Genomic DNA, 14,139 nt, shown 5'->3' with positions numbered 1-14,139 from the left:
CTGGCAATGGTAACTTTACACACACGTTCCCGTGCTGTCCTTATTTCCTGTCCTAAGAAGAGCCCAGTACACAGAGTTGAACCGGACAAGGCCATGCAAAGCTGATAAGCAGCACTGTTCTGGTAGCTCTAGAGCCAGGTCTGTCCACATCTCATGCTGTCCAAGCCCTGCTTTCCAAACTGTTTGTGGTTGACTGTTTTTTCCACAGTTTCTGTGTGTATGGCACTGGATGTAGTTGTTGCAGGTGCCTGCTATTTGGGTCTCAGTTGTGTTGTGACCATGCTGACCAGCACACAACACTTAAATGATTCATTACCTACTAGAGGTCAAGACCAGTAAACGTCAATAGATTCATGGAAGTCAGCGTGGTTGTGAGGACTTCGTACACGTGAGTGAACTAAATAGTTAAGCTTTTCATTCTGGCTTCAGTCCTCAGAATGGCTGAACAGCCTCTTTTTTGAGGGCCCTGGGGGATGTGACAGTTCCCCTTGATAGCTGGTAACTTGGTCTCTGTTTTCAGAAAGAGCCAAGTATACCATGGGCTGCTGCTGACACCGACTTGCTCTGGTGTTCCTGTTCCTTGCAAACACACTGAGGTTGCTGTAAGCCCTGTACTAAACTGTAAGGTTTCTTGGTGGAACAGGCACCCATGTAACTCGTAATAGCACACTAGCTTTTGGGCAGAGAAGCCCTTTAATACCCTTAGGTAGAATGCTGTTTTTCTAGCTTGCACTTTTGTCTTATTCGATTCTTAATTTGTTTTTACTGCTGCGTGCATCACCATGTTTCAGGTGGCTTAGTGCTTTATAGTCTTTCGGTTCATTTACATATGGCACATCCTCCTTTGCCAGATTTCTGATCTGACCAGTGAGCATTTGGCTATCCCACCTTGGTTCTCGGCCAAAGCGTTTGTTTAAGTGCTTGTGGATAGCCTAAGGAGGGCTCATCTGGCACCACCGTGCCAGCGGGATGGAGGAAGAATGCATTTATATCCAGTTTTTCATACTTTCCTAGTAGCCTTGTGCATTTCAAGATGTGACCAGGCAGGGTGCTAGATAATCTCATCTAGGCAGCCTCTTCTGTGAGAGCCTGGACCAAATGTTCTCTAGAGGTCCCTTCTCACCGGAGCTGTTTTGTCATCTATTAATCAGTCCTTGTTGGCTTCTTCATTGCTTAACTTACTAGCTAAAGCATATTTAAAGGCAGTCTTAGTGTTGCTCACTTAAAAAAAAAAAAAAAAAAAAAAGCTTAAAACTATTCAAATTATATTTCAAACAAGGGAGACTTGATGATAATGGAAAAATGGAGGGAACTTTCCCAGGACTCTGATTAGCAGTGGCTGCAGGTGTACAGATACTACTTGAAAGTAGCAGGTTAAGCATATATGTAGTGGTGAAACTTTTTTTTTGCTTGGTAACTGTTTTTTATTAACAAACAAGCCCTTCCAGACAATGTATTACAGTGTTACGTACAAATACACTGCAGTATTAGGCGCTGTGGTCTAGGTTTGGAGGCATTGAACAGTATTAGAAAGATCCAGGATGAGCCAAGATGATCAGCCTTCTTGCCTCCTTTAAGCCACTCTGCAGACGTCCATCCACACACGCACAGATGAAATATTTGCTGGGCTTTTCTGAACAGCTGATGCTAGAGCTACTGAACAGTTTGGAAAATTATCATAGGTGGAACCTAAAATAGAAAACAACTGGGAATGTGAAGCTTTTTATAGTGATTCACTTTTTTTCTGCAGACACCCTGCTGCCTACCCATAATACTCAATTTTCACGTGAAAGAACGTAATTTAGTCTGTTTGCTTTCAGCCTGTGCTGCCCCAGCCCTCCCGTGCTGCTCAGGGACCGAGCGCCACGCGCCTGCTCCCGTCCCGTGTCACCCGAGTAGCGCTGGGGCCGTGTCAGGCTGGCGCTGCTCCCGGGAGTCACCTGGAAGGACCGAAGCGGCCCCATGTGATTATTCCCACACGGGACTCGGGCTCATCTGTCCGTACATACGCATGTGCTCGTCTACCTCGTTTTTCCTGTAAACTGCTGAAGCAGTGAAAGCGCTTTCTAGGCATGTGCCCTTGACACATGCTTCTAAAAATAGGGCTGCTTGACATCGCTACAGGCTTGCTGGCTTCTTATTTGTCTAAAAAAGATGCTTCGCTGCTTAAGCAATCATATGAATGGTCACGTTTTCTTCCTGAAAGCGAGTAGATAATCTGAAATACTCGGACGTCTTGGTTATTTTTATGCATTCAACGCCAGTACGTGGAACTCCCGATTTATTTCTTTACTGCATGACCAAAGCGAAGTACGTGGCATGTCTGTTCATAATGCTCAGTAACTTTTTATAATCTCAGTGGGAGAGAACAAGAGGGGGTTTTGAGCCTTTTTAAAGCATCGGAGTTCTTCCTGGATGGTGTTGCTGTTTTTGTGAGCATTTTAAGTGCTGCTACTCAGCTCGTGAAGTCACTGTTGTTGCCCTTCGCACTGGTTATCGTCACTATTACTGAAAGCACTTCAGATGTGGTTGTGACGTGGTGGGCAGGCTAATCGGTTGTAGTAGCCAAAGCTGTCTGGTTTTGACTGTGCTTCCGTCACACCTTTCTTTAAAAAAAAAAAAATCCAAATCAGTTAAGCCAATGAAAGCATTTCACACTGCCTCTTTTTTTTACCCAGTGTGGTGTGCACCGTGTGAAGGTCGCTCTCAAATACATTCCTCAAAACTTACGCTTCTGCCCCATGCGGTTTGCGGTGTCACCGACTGGTGTTTTGCATGATGGTGCAGGAAAAGAGCCCTCAGAGCAGAACTGAAGATTTAGAGTACGATGCTTGCATTTGAGTCTGAGCCTGTTGTGCTTCCAGAGATGGAAATACAGGGAGCTGGGTGCATGGGGCTGGGAGGGGACGAGGGTCCCTGTGATGTGTGGTGGGCTGATGCCAGGCAAGGAGCTGTGCGAGCACTCTGCATTTACCCCTGCTGCCTTCCAGCCCCGGAGAAGCTTCTTTCCACCATCTCAGGTGCATCTGAAGACCCAGCTCTTCCCTCAGGTTTCTCCTCTGTAATGACATGACTGCAGGTCTCTCGGTTGTTTCTTGGAGGCCCCCTTTTGAAGGCTATAGAGGGCTCTTGCTGCCATGCTGCAGATGCTTTCAGAGCAGTTTGTGTGTCTTTGAGTAGTGGCACACGGCAGCATGCAGGGCACCAGGGAAAGACCTGGAGGGACCTGGCTGGGAAGAGGGGTTCCTCATGAGGGAAAAAGCCATTCCAGGATCAGTGCTGGGAAAAGTCTTGTCTTTGCAAACCTAATTTGGCTTATTCCAAACCGATTGCCCTTGCAAACAAATTAACTGTGTGCACTGTATCTGGCCTTGCATCAACCTTTAGCTTTGCATGGGATTCTCAGACACCTGTATCCATTGAATTCTTGAGTGAATTTCACTTTAATCCTTGCAAAGATGAATGGTTAGAGCCTGCACTTCATCATTCTCCATTGCTTTAGAAGTACAACTGCAGGGTTTGCAAGCTGCGCTTAGTTTCCTTCTCAGCTTGAGCCAATATAAAGAGCAAGTTACACAGCATTAAAAGCCAGACTGGGATGTAAAGCAGCCCAAATTAATCTGTGCATTTCTAAATCATGAATAACTCTGAAAATCCTATTGTATGAGAGAGATGCGTGTCCCTGGCATGGCATTTTGAGCTAGCTGCAGAAGCTGCGCATGGCTGGGACAAAGAAAAGAGAAGGTGACTCGTGGTGCATGGAAATACCTGCCTGCCACAGCCACTGCTCCCAGGACATCCCCGTGGGAAGCAGCAAGGTCCGATGCCGTGCTGGGAGCGCAGCCTTCCCGGCACCGCTGGCTGCAGCGGGGCACGGGCACGAGCTCCTCTTTGCGACACCTCTCCCAGCTGCACCTGGCTCAACTGCTGCCTCCTGATGCCGGCCCTGTGGTCTTCCTCGTTTTGCTTTGGAGGTTATTGCTGTGAACAGGCGTGTGCTTCACGTGCGTGGCTTTGTGCTGGTGTTTTTAATGAGGGCAGAGCATCGCACGCCGCAACAATGATGTTTCGCAGTTGTCACACCGATGGCTGTATCCTCATGTGGTCTGCTTCGTTCCCGGATTTACGGTCGCATGTTGGGTATCAGACTCAGAGCTGTGTGCGAGCAGCATTCCTGCAGTTGCCCATCTATTTAAAAGTTACCCAGATGCAATTCTTGTTGGGCAGTCGAAACAAATACAATGTATTTGTGGGGGCTTTTTTCTCCAGTCAAAAGAGTTAGATTGGACTCACTTTTGAAGGCCTGGAATACTTGCTCCTTCTGCCAAAAAGGGCAGGGGTGCTGAGCTCTTTTGCTGACTTGTTCTGGATTAAGGAATTTAACTTGTGACATCCAAGTTGGAAAATTATGCCTCTTTTTGATCTGATAGTTTGGTGGTTTGTAACCACTGTTACAGCACAATTTATGCTTGCATGTGGTAGTCTAGAAGTATACACAATGGAGCATTTATTCAGTTTTTGTTGTTGTTGGCCAGTGTGAAGAGGTGATTGTATTTGAGATGAGAAAACATAATATTTCATCCTCTCCATGCACAATTTACCAGTTGGAATTTAGTAATTATGGTTCTAGTTGGGCTTGCAGTTGGGAACTCCAGAACTTGAACCATTTATCCTCTCCCTAATGGTTAGAAAATGAGTGTTCAATTGAATGGTTTGTAGTGACCAATGTCTGCTCTTTCCTCGTGGTGTAACAAATGAAGTACAAACACAGCGAGCTTCCTGCCCAGTGTGCTCACAGCGCTGCCTGGGAGGTGATGGGCTCATAAATTGCAGTTTAAGCTTTTTGGAGCTTTAAAGCTGGAATTTCAGATTTTTCCCGTAAGTTTCATTTTTTTAAAAGCCAATCAAACTCAAGCATATGGGGATATTGTAGTCCCTATTGCGTCTCTGCTACAAACTGAGGTTGTCTTCTGTTGCTTTTGTGGCATTTGCGCAAGTGGCTTTGGTGTTCTTGTGTTGTCACTTGCTGTTCTACCGCATTCCATGTGCGAAGCTTTTTACAGTTTATTTCCATTGCCATATTAATGGGCTTTAAAAAAATCAATGGCAAAACGTAATGTAAATACAAAAAACTTGAAAAGAAAAAACACACAGCCAAACCTTCATTATTCTTTACTATTTACAGCTGCAATAAGCTCTCTGTAGTATTCACCAGATCTGGAGCTTTTTTCACTCTTTCCTCACACCACTGCGTGCCTCCCTGATACTACTTTTAAGATGCTTTTCAACTCCATTTATGAGCACAGCAGAGAAACAGATTTTTGTGAAGCTAAACGGAAGGAAAATGCAAAACTTCTTGCAGTGTTGCTTTCTTTCCTTACATGTTTTGTATTTTAACTGCAAGTGTGTTTACACAGCTGTCTGCATTCATGTAAGTCTGCTCCCCCAGTATGTGAACTGGGTAATAGATGGATGATATCTATGTGAGCATATAGACAAAATGTTTTAACAAATCATATTTGCTTTATACCTCAGTTTGTCTCTTAATGCTGCATAACATGCACTTTATACTTGGCTCAAACTGGGAATGAAACTAAAGAGCTTACAAGTGCCTTAGTCCTGTTTCTAAAGCAATACAGAATGATGAAGTGCAGAGTCTGAACATTCACTTTCTGAAGTATGTTGGGTGATTTTAAAGTGAAATTTATTCAAGGATTTGATGGATATAGGCTTTCTCTAAACCAGTTACTGATGCCTCAAATTATATTTGTAGAGACAAGAGTTCTAGCAGATGGTATTTTGCCAGTGCTGAGGGAAGTGGCTCTAGGTCATTCCCTTCTTTTTGCACTGCCACCTCCTCTGAGACAAACATCCTCTTCTCATCTAGTCCTGTCACCTTAGTCTCTTTAGCAGTGTCTTTCTCTGGAGACCTTGGTTTGATCTTTGTGCCATTGTAAGAGGCACATAGACTGCTTTTTGGGTATCTTAGCAAGGGAGAGTAAAAACCCAACCAAATCAAGACCTCCAAGGACTTTTGACATTGTCTTTTGACTGTCCATTGTGAAGATGGATGGCTTTGAGCACATGAAACGTTTTAGTATTGAAACGTCTTAGTATCTGCTGTAGACAAGTGAAGTGGTAAAGGGCTTCAATAAGGAAATCTGAAGTGATATGGAAAGCGTATTTCTGAGTCTGTCTAAAAGTCATCCATATGTAGATATTTGCATCTCTACCTCTGAAGATACTCTATCTTAGTTACTGGTTTGTAGGTGTGATTGTACCTTCTGCTAGGTTAAATGACTTGTGGAGATATTTTATGGCTCTGGTGGTGATGATGTCTTATACAGATGCCTGTTTTGAGAATTTGGGTCATGAACACCAAAGGCCAAAACCGATTTTAGTCAAGGCTTTGGTTCACCAGACCAACACTGCTTCTAAAATCATATTGCTGTTGCTGTCCTGGGACAAGTTCTAGACCTTGTCTTGCAACTGCAATCTGACTGATATGAACACTGGTGGTTAGCTTGACTGGACTTCAGTGGACACGAAGGCATCAAAAGCACCTGAATTTATCGATGCTCTTCGCATGCAATGTTGAGTGTGTCCTTATTGCCATTGTCCTCCTCAAAGTTGGAAGAAACCTACTGCAGGTGTCTCCTTATTAGGTTAAGGGAACACCTGTGGATGGTTTCAAAGTACGGAGTTTGTCTCTGTAGAAAGCATAAGATGAATATGAAGCCTTGTTGTATGAGGATAGCATGCTTCTATTTCCAAATTAGTTGTTCTTCGTGTTTCTATCTAGTAGTTAGTGATGGTGTAGCAAATGAGGGGACAAAGCAGTCTCTGCCTTAAAACTGTCTTGAACTGTGAGGTTGTGTTGCAAAACTTTGCTGGTTGACTTGCTCTCGACTGCTGATGCAAGTTCTGGTCATGTTTTTTCCACTTTGGCTGAGGAGTGTTTTCATTCTGGATATCATTAAGAGGCCAGCTTGAGCTGTATTTATCAAATAGTTTAAGCCTATGATAGGATGCTAAATCCGTAAAGTCTGATAGTACATATGGAATGTTGTGTGAGATGACACCTTTTAAGTGAGCCAATCATGTAAGTGAGATGAGCATATTATTCATCTTATGCTCTCACTAATTCTTTAAGAAGTGTGTGCTCTGCATGCATCCCACAGCCTATATTTTCACTTGTGATGCAACTTCCATACTCATGCCAGATTGCTCTTCCATGCTGTAGCCCTGCTATCCTGCATGTGGGTGGGATATGAATGAATATGTATAATATGTTGTGTGCCCATGTACACACAAATATATGTAAAATAAAGGTATCTAAATATTAAAAAATGTAGCAGTCAGCTGTACGTATTCAAGTGCAAGCAGCTGCAATCCCCATCTATAGCAGCTGTAGTGAAAAATGCAAGAGTGTGGAGAGAAATGGGAGGCAGGACCTTCTTTGTGAGTATTTTTTTTTAAATAATCCTCAGGCTGGACAGTAGTCTGTCAACTACTGAAACCAGTTTGAATGTTTCTGTGAGAAGTTTCCAGGAGAAGGTATTAACGTGGTTAACGTGACAACTATATTTGTACTTGTGAAGTATTCCTGTTTTCATTCTCACACAGTGCAGCTCGAGGTGAGCATACTGCTATCTACATATTGTTCTTGTTAAAGCCTGCTTTAGCATTTCTCTTGTGATGAAAATCCAGCCGAAGATACTGGTACCTGTACCTTAACAAGAAGCAGATGAGAGGAAGTTGTAGCACTCGTTTGGCTTTTTTTAAAAAATTAAGGACTGATAATATATGCAACATACAGATACGGATATAGTCAAAGTGCAGATAAATCAGGCTTCCTTCTTCCAGAATTTGGATAGATCTCTTGAGTTATTACTTTGTCATTTCTTTTCTGAAGGTATTAAAATACCACAATAACTGAAACTTTTAATGGTAGTTTTGATGCAGCTAAAAGAGTGAGGAACAATTTCACATGAGTATCACTGAGATCCAAATACTATCCTGTGTTCTTGTAAATATATCGAGGAAAAAGGTTTGTCTTTAGGTTTTAGGCAAAATTAACAGAAGGAAAAAGATGGTGGTGCTAGGGGAAAGAAAAGGTACTGCAAGTAGTATTGAGGTGTGTTTGGGGCATGCTGGTTGCAGTGGAGCAGCCTGGCCCACCAGAAGCCCAGAGGCTGGGCTTCTCCCCAGCTTAGAGCTAGGTTGTTGTCATTTTGGTTTTGTGTGTCCTGTTCTCCCCCTGATTCTTCTGCAAGGGGTAAGAAACAAACTGAAAGAGAAATCTTTGTCTATGGGCACCCAGAAATTAATATAAAAGGACCCCTTGCTGAATGTTTTACCTCAGAAAATTCCAATTTGCTGTACTTGGATATCAAAAACTGCATATCCAAATGGCTGCTCAAAAAAAAAAGGGGACCAAACTCAACTTAAAAGTTAATTTTAGCTGCGACAATGCCTGGTGTGTACTTCAGGAGCTGCTCTGTGACGGCTACCACCAATTCAGGTTAAAAGAAGCTCAGTGTTGTATTTGTTTGGAGTCAAAATAAGGAATGAAAGCGATAGGTTTCCCTGTCACTGTTTGCACTTTTCGAGCGTTAACCCTGGAGGGATTCCTTTATCGAATTGGAAAGCATAAGAGCCTTTATTTAATACAAAAAGGACACACCCTGCACGTGTTGTAGTGTGTACAGGCAAAGTGTCTGCCTTAACTGCGCTTTTGTTCTCAAACCTCACCAAGCCCAGGCTGGAACATGACAGAACTTTTCCCCCCACTTCTAGGAAAAGCTAATATAGTTAGCTTTATATAGTTAGCGGGGAAAGAAAAACAAACACACGTATATGAAAAATATGCATCATAACCATCATCTGCTTCCTTGTGAAAGCTCGCCGTTTCAGATAACGCTACGTGCAGCAGTCCTCCCGTGTGCCAGTTGGGAGCAAGGCGGAGACCGCGGGGCCTGTGGCGGAGATGAGCCCGGGGTGTCTGTTTACAAACCAAACAGCGGCCTGGCACGGCCTGCCCTGGCAGCCGGGCTGCCTGCACGCTAAAATTAAAGAGGAGGCTGGAAAGGGAGGCATTCCTCCTGTTCTGGGCAGGTCTCATTGGTTCGGCAGCATGCACCACCACGGAGCTGCTGGCGTGGTAGCCAGCACACAGCCGGCACGGCTACAGCACCATGTTGTGCGCTGGGTAGGAGCTCAACAATAAGGGACCAGCAAAGGCCACGGTCCATAGAGAGGTTTTGAGAAGGCCGAACCTTACCAAAATAATTTCTCCGAGCTACATAATCTGAAAAGCAACTGAAGCGACTGCCCTTGATCTGCTGCCAGACCTTGTTGGGGTATTGCTTTCCACAGGCTGCTGCAGCACACGCTGCCATGTTACCCCATCCCGTACGAGGCTTCTCTGCTATGGCCGAGCTTACTATTTATGCTAGCTTGACAGATAAGCATGCTCTCAAACAAGCAGAAGGAAAAGTAATTTTACAGTTGCTACACGGAAGAGCAGCCAAATGCTTGCGTGTATTTTGGGGCAGTACAGAGTGTTTGGGGTTTGAGCTCTAGCAAAGGGCATTCAGGTTCCTGAGATGGCTTCTGGGGCTGTCACCCCTGCTGCTGGGCAGAGGTGGCTGGCGTGTGTTGTGATGCCCTGGAGGGAGCAATATGGCAGCCTTCTAGCCTGGGCTTCTCAAATCCATTGGTCAAAGGCCTTTAAAAATGTTGGTAAAAGGTCTCCAGAACACTATGGCTCTTTACAAAGTGTTTAAAAAAAAAAAAGCCAAGAGCGGGGTGTCCTCAACTTACCTCCTCCTGTCTTTAGGAGCAGCAAGTCTGCTGAAATGTGCTGTTGCTGGTGCTTCGAGGAGCTGGGCTGGCACAAATACTTACTCATGTTCAGCATCTCTATTTTCTTTAGAGCTACTGACAAATTCTGGCTGCTTATTGTGAAGTTTGTTTCTAGCTTCACAGGGGAAGAGGGTGTTTTGGGTTTTCTTGTTTGTTTTCTTGGCATTTTAAATATTTCTCATCTCCTCTGGGATGCTGTGCTGTTTGCATCTTGTGTCCATTATTCATAATTTAAGAACCTGTCTTCATGCACAACATGTGCAGCAGGCCCATCTTTATTCAGTCAGCTCTTGTCTAAAGAGCATCTTGGAGCATCTCTACAGAGTGTAGCTCTGTTACACTTCGTTAGAGGGTCTCGTCTGTCATGCTTCTGATTTTTTTTCCTCCATTTGAGTACCTGGGTAGTGAAAATCATGTCATCAGTGCTTTGTCTTGTTTTTTTCAGCCTTAAGGCTTTTGGTATGCGGTTGCTTCTGAGCTGTTTCTATTGCTCCGAAACTGAGGACTGTTGGGGAGGAGGTGAAGGGGTTTGTAGCAATATGTGATAAGGAGAGAATGTAAATTAATTGGTGATGCTTCTGCTGCTGCTTGCCTCCTTTTTTTTCCCCCTCCCTTTCTCCCTATGTTACTTACCCCCAGAAGCTGCTCTTGCAGGTTCACTGGCCAGGTGCTGAGCTGGGATCCCCATCTCCATTCTGCTTGGGGTGCGGTGCAGCTCGTCTCCAAATGCTGTTGGATGGCTTCCTTATATGTTGCCCCTCACACTTTGGAAGCACCTCTGGTACTTGGTACTTCCACAGCAGGTGGTCCCTCTGCCACTATCCTCTCCTACCCAGCGCAGACCTGGTTCTCAGTGAGGTCCCTCCTGTGTGCTCCCAACCCCAGGAGTCCTGGTAGCAGCTGGGCTGCTGTGACTTCACAGCTGGGCTGGACTTTCTTTAGTGCTTGGGTTGCTTGTTTCTCACTTCTACAGCCAGGCAGTAAAGTGATCCAGGCTTCAGTTGCAGCCCAGGCTGGCTGAGGACAACCTTGAACTTGAACCAGAAGACCTTGTGAATGTTCCCATTTTTTTCTCTAATACTTCCCCATTTGGTGGTTGCACATGTTGGCTGTGCTTTGTAAGCTCTTTGAGGCAGGGGCTGCCTCTCGATTTTGTTATGCGTAGCTGCTATTTAATGTAAGAGGTGTGCACGGCTAACGGCTTGAAATCAATTTCTCCACTGCTCCAGCAGCCCTCTACTACTACTTGCTATGTTAAACTCTGAACATCATGTATTTCATTCTTATCCTGATGCCATGAACAGGGATTTCAGAGCTGTGGCTTCCTAAATATTCAGTAGGCGAATGACCAAGATTTCTTAGTTCCTCTTACACCGCCTCCTCTTTCTTCTCATGTCAATAGCAAAGCACTGAAGTGCTCTTTTCTGCCTTAAAATCTAGTTCCCCTTCTGCTGGGCTGAGGATTTCACTATGAATCAGTAAAAAATCAGAATGAAGTGTACATTCAAACAGGCATGTACTGGGGATTTACACTCCCACTTCCTTATTTTAAACAGTGCTGGCTTCTTAAATGTCAAAAATTTAAATTGTAAGCATTTTAAGGAGGACGAGTTGTTTTGACAAGAGGAGGTAATTTATTCCATAGTAAATGTAAAACTGGTATATGGCATGCAACTTCTTGGTGCCCTTTAGTACTGTTCACCTTTGCTCTTCATTTGTTGCTACTGTAGACTTTTTTGATTCCAGTTCAAGGGAATATTGATGTAGAGTTGGGGGACTTCTAGTGGAGGATAGGCTGCAGAGCTACTTACAGCAGAGTAGCAGTGAAACAGGACCAGAGCCTTTTATCTGAATATTCAGTGTCCACGTCAGAGCATAAGGGAAGTCACACAGAAATTGGGTGCCCAGCTTTCTGGGAATGATGATAGGTTAAAGCAAAGCGTGTCAGTCTCGCACCTTGTGCTACCAAACTGCTTCGATGTTTGCATAAAAGTGACTTTTCCAAAGGACAGCTCTAATGGCTTTTTTACCTGGTAAAACTGAAAGAGCTGGGCAGAGCTGATCTAGTTCAAATGAATACTTGGCTATAAAATGTAAGGCTGAGGCTTATGTCTAAACTTTTCCCCTGGGGCCAACGGAGCCAACAGGAACAGAGAAGACCTTGTGCTTGATTCCTTTGGCTCTTCCTATGTAGACCTGAGTAGCTGTAGCGATTTAATTACCTTCCAGGCAAGCAATCAATTCCCTTTAAATTAGAAAACAATAAAAAAAACAGAACCATCTCGCACCCTTGTTGGTTTGTAGTCCCTCTTTCCTCTATGATTTCCAGCCTCTGTGAGGGATTTCAGTTTTCCAGTCTGTGCAACCATCGAGTATTAATTAATGCAGAGCGGTGTAAGCTTGCCTCCTTCACGTTTGCTATGGTCTTGTTTTCTAGAAAACATCCTAATTATACTAATAACGAAGCTGTGCAATAAATTTAGAGAGCTTTTTGATGACTGAATACACCCTGTGAGGCCATGAATGGAAATAGCTCTTTGTAGGAGGCTCTGAATTCAAGATGGGTGCAGAGATTGCTTCTGAAGCACAGCTAATGCAAGCCATGGGCAACTCGTTTAGCTGTGGCTGTTCTCCTTGAGTTGTCCCAGTCATCTCACTTGTCACTGGATTGCTCATTCGCAATTGACACTTAAAAGTAATTTATAGTCTGTAAACTGTTAACTAGCACTCAGTATTCAAACTGAATTGTTTTGTTTGGAGATATATAGGTCAGGTGGTATTAGTGTAGAGCATGTCTTGCAATCTTAATCTCTAGGTTAGTTAATTGCATTCAAAAGTTGGTGTTTTTTTGATCTCAAACCTTTCAAATTAATGCATGAGTTGACCATAATGCAGGGATACTTTAAGGTAGACTTCAAAATTTTGTGGATCTTGTGAAATTGTGTTAAACACACATTTACCAATCATCTCCTTTTAACTCTTGGTGGTCTTCTGAATAACTTTTTTTAAAGTAATTAACCTCTTAGTATTTTAGATGCATTCAGATAATCTTAAAAATATTCATAAATAAATTCAGGTAGTCATAGATTTTGTTTTTAAGATTATCTGAATTATTATCTGCTAGACCGTGGTTTGTGTTTTTTTTTTTTTACCATAGAAACTTTATACGCTCAAAAATCCTGTGATTCCCATTTGCTCCGAGGTTCATGTTTCCCCAGCTGGAAGGCTTTGACAATACTTACTAGTGGTTTGCAAAGCTCTCATCTCTTTAGTATTGTAGAGAGGTTTACTATAAATTTTATTTTGACCTCATTCTGCGGCTCAAAGTAAATCCAACACTTAAAGGTGGTGGTCTTGTTCTTCTTGCTGAAATGTGGATATAGCTTGTGTTTTTGTCTGACCCTGTGCTTCAGTTTGAGACCTACCTGACCTCCTGTGCCTCTTTCAGTGCCCAGACCCACAACAGGGACAAGACTACAGGCTGTTCCCCCTCCTGCACTAAGATATAGGTGTTTTCCATGCCAGCAAAATAATGATGTAGGTGAGGTAGGTTATAGTACCTTTCGTGCACTGACAGCTTGATGGGAAAGTTTTATGTGAAAATATCCAGCAATCCGTGCCTGTAAAATGCGGATAACCAGTCCTTCCCTTCAGTGGTCCCTTATGTTTTGGAGACTAGTTGCTCAGAGGCCAAACCTCCTCTTAAACGTTTGTCTGGACCACAGCAGTGCTCTCACTTGGACTGCTGGTAAGCCAGAGGCATGGTATGTATCTTATGGATGACTACTGGAAAAAAAGTGGGGGGTGGATCTTGTAAATATAACTCATGTAAAATGCTTCAGTCTTTTTATAGTTTTTTTCCCAAGTTATAAAGAGAGCTAAGGTATTTATAAAGTGGCTGTTAAGGGCTTATCTTTTTTTCTGAAAACTTGTCACCCCGAGTCTTGTGTACAATAGAGGGAACGTCTTGGATGTGATCTCCATCTGAGTTCTAACGTACTTTATTTTTATCTGCACTAATCTGAGAACTAAATCCATTTTACAGGATTTTTCTCTGATTCCCTCTATCATTTTTTAGATAGCTATAAGCAGATTCTAGAGGAAATGCTTACTGTTAGAATATGGGACAAACTTCCCAGGGAAGTCTTCCCTAGTATCGAATGCTGACCTGGCTCTGTTACTGCAGAGCATCAGCACAGCTGTACCAGGAGAAATATTTTTCACAGGTGCGACCTCTCTGTGAAATTATCCCTGTGTTGTTGGGAGACTTCT

General features: G+C 43.5%; 1 protein-coding gene and 1 long non-coding RNA gene across 4 annotated transcripts in view; one reads left to right on the top strand and one right to left on the bottom strand.

Moving 5' to 3' along the window:
* The window catches only part of IGF2BP3 (insulin like growth factor 2 mRNA binding protein 3), a 111,052-nt gene that overhangs the window by 44,587 nt on the left and 52,326 nt on the right, over positions 1–14,139 (top strand). The window lies entirely within an intron of this gene.
* LOC136790038 (uncharacterized) lies at positions 1,376–11,495 on the bottom strand. 2 transcript variants are annotated; one of them, XR_010829186.1, is made up of 3 exons: positions 10,501–11,495; positions 9,826–10,264; positions 1,376–5,089 (listed from the first exon to the last, which is right to left on the bottom strand). It is a non-coding gene; the product is annotated as an uncharacterized lncRNA (long non-coding RNA). The 2 variants fall into 2 exon arrangements; XR_010829185.1 differs by having other exon boundaries at positions 1,380–2,606; positions 10,501–11,490.

The sequence above is a fragment of the Anser cygnoides genome, chromosome 2 (genome assembly GCF_040182565.1).
Source record: "Anser cygnoides isolate HZ-2024a breed goose chromosome 2, Taihu_goose_T2T_genome, whole genome shotgun sequence".
Lineage (NCBI taxonomy): Eukaryota > Metazoa > Chordata > Aves > Anseriformes > Anatidae > Anser > Anser cygnoides.
This window is presented reverse-complemented; position numbering and strand designations above follow the sequence as displayed.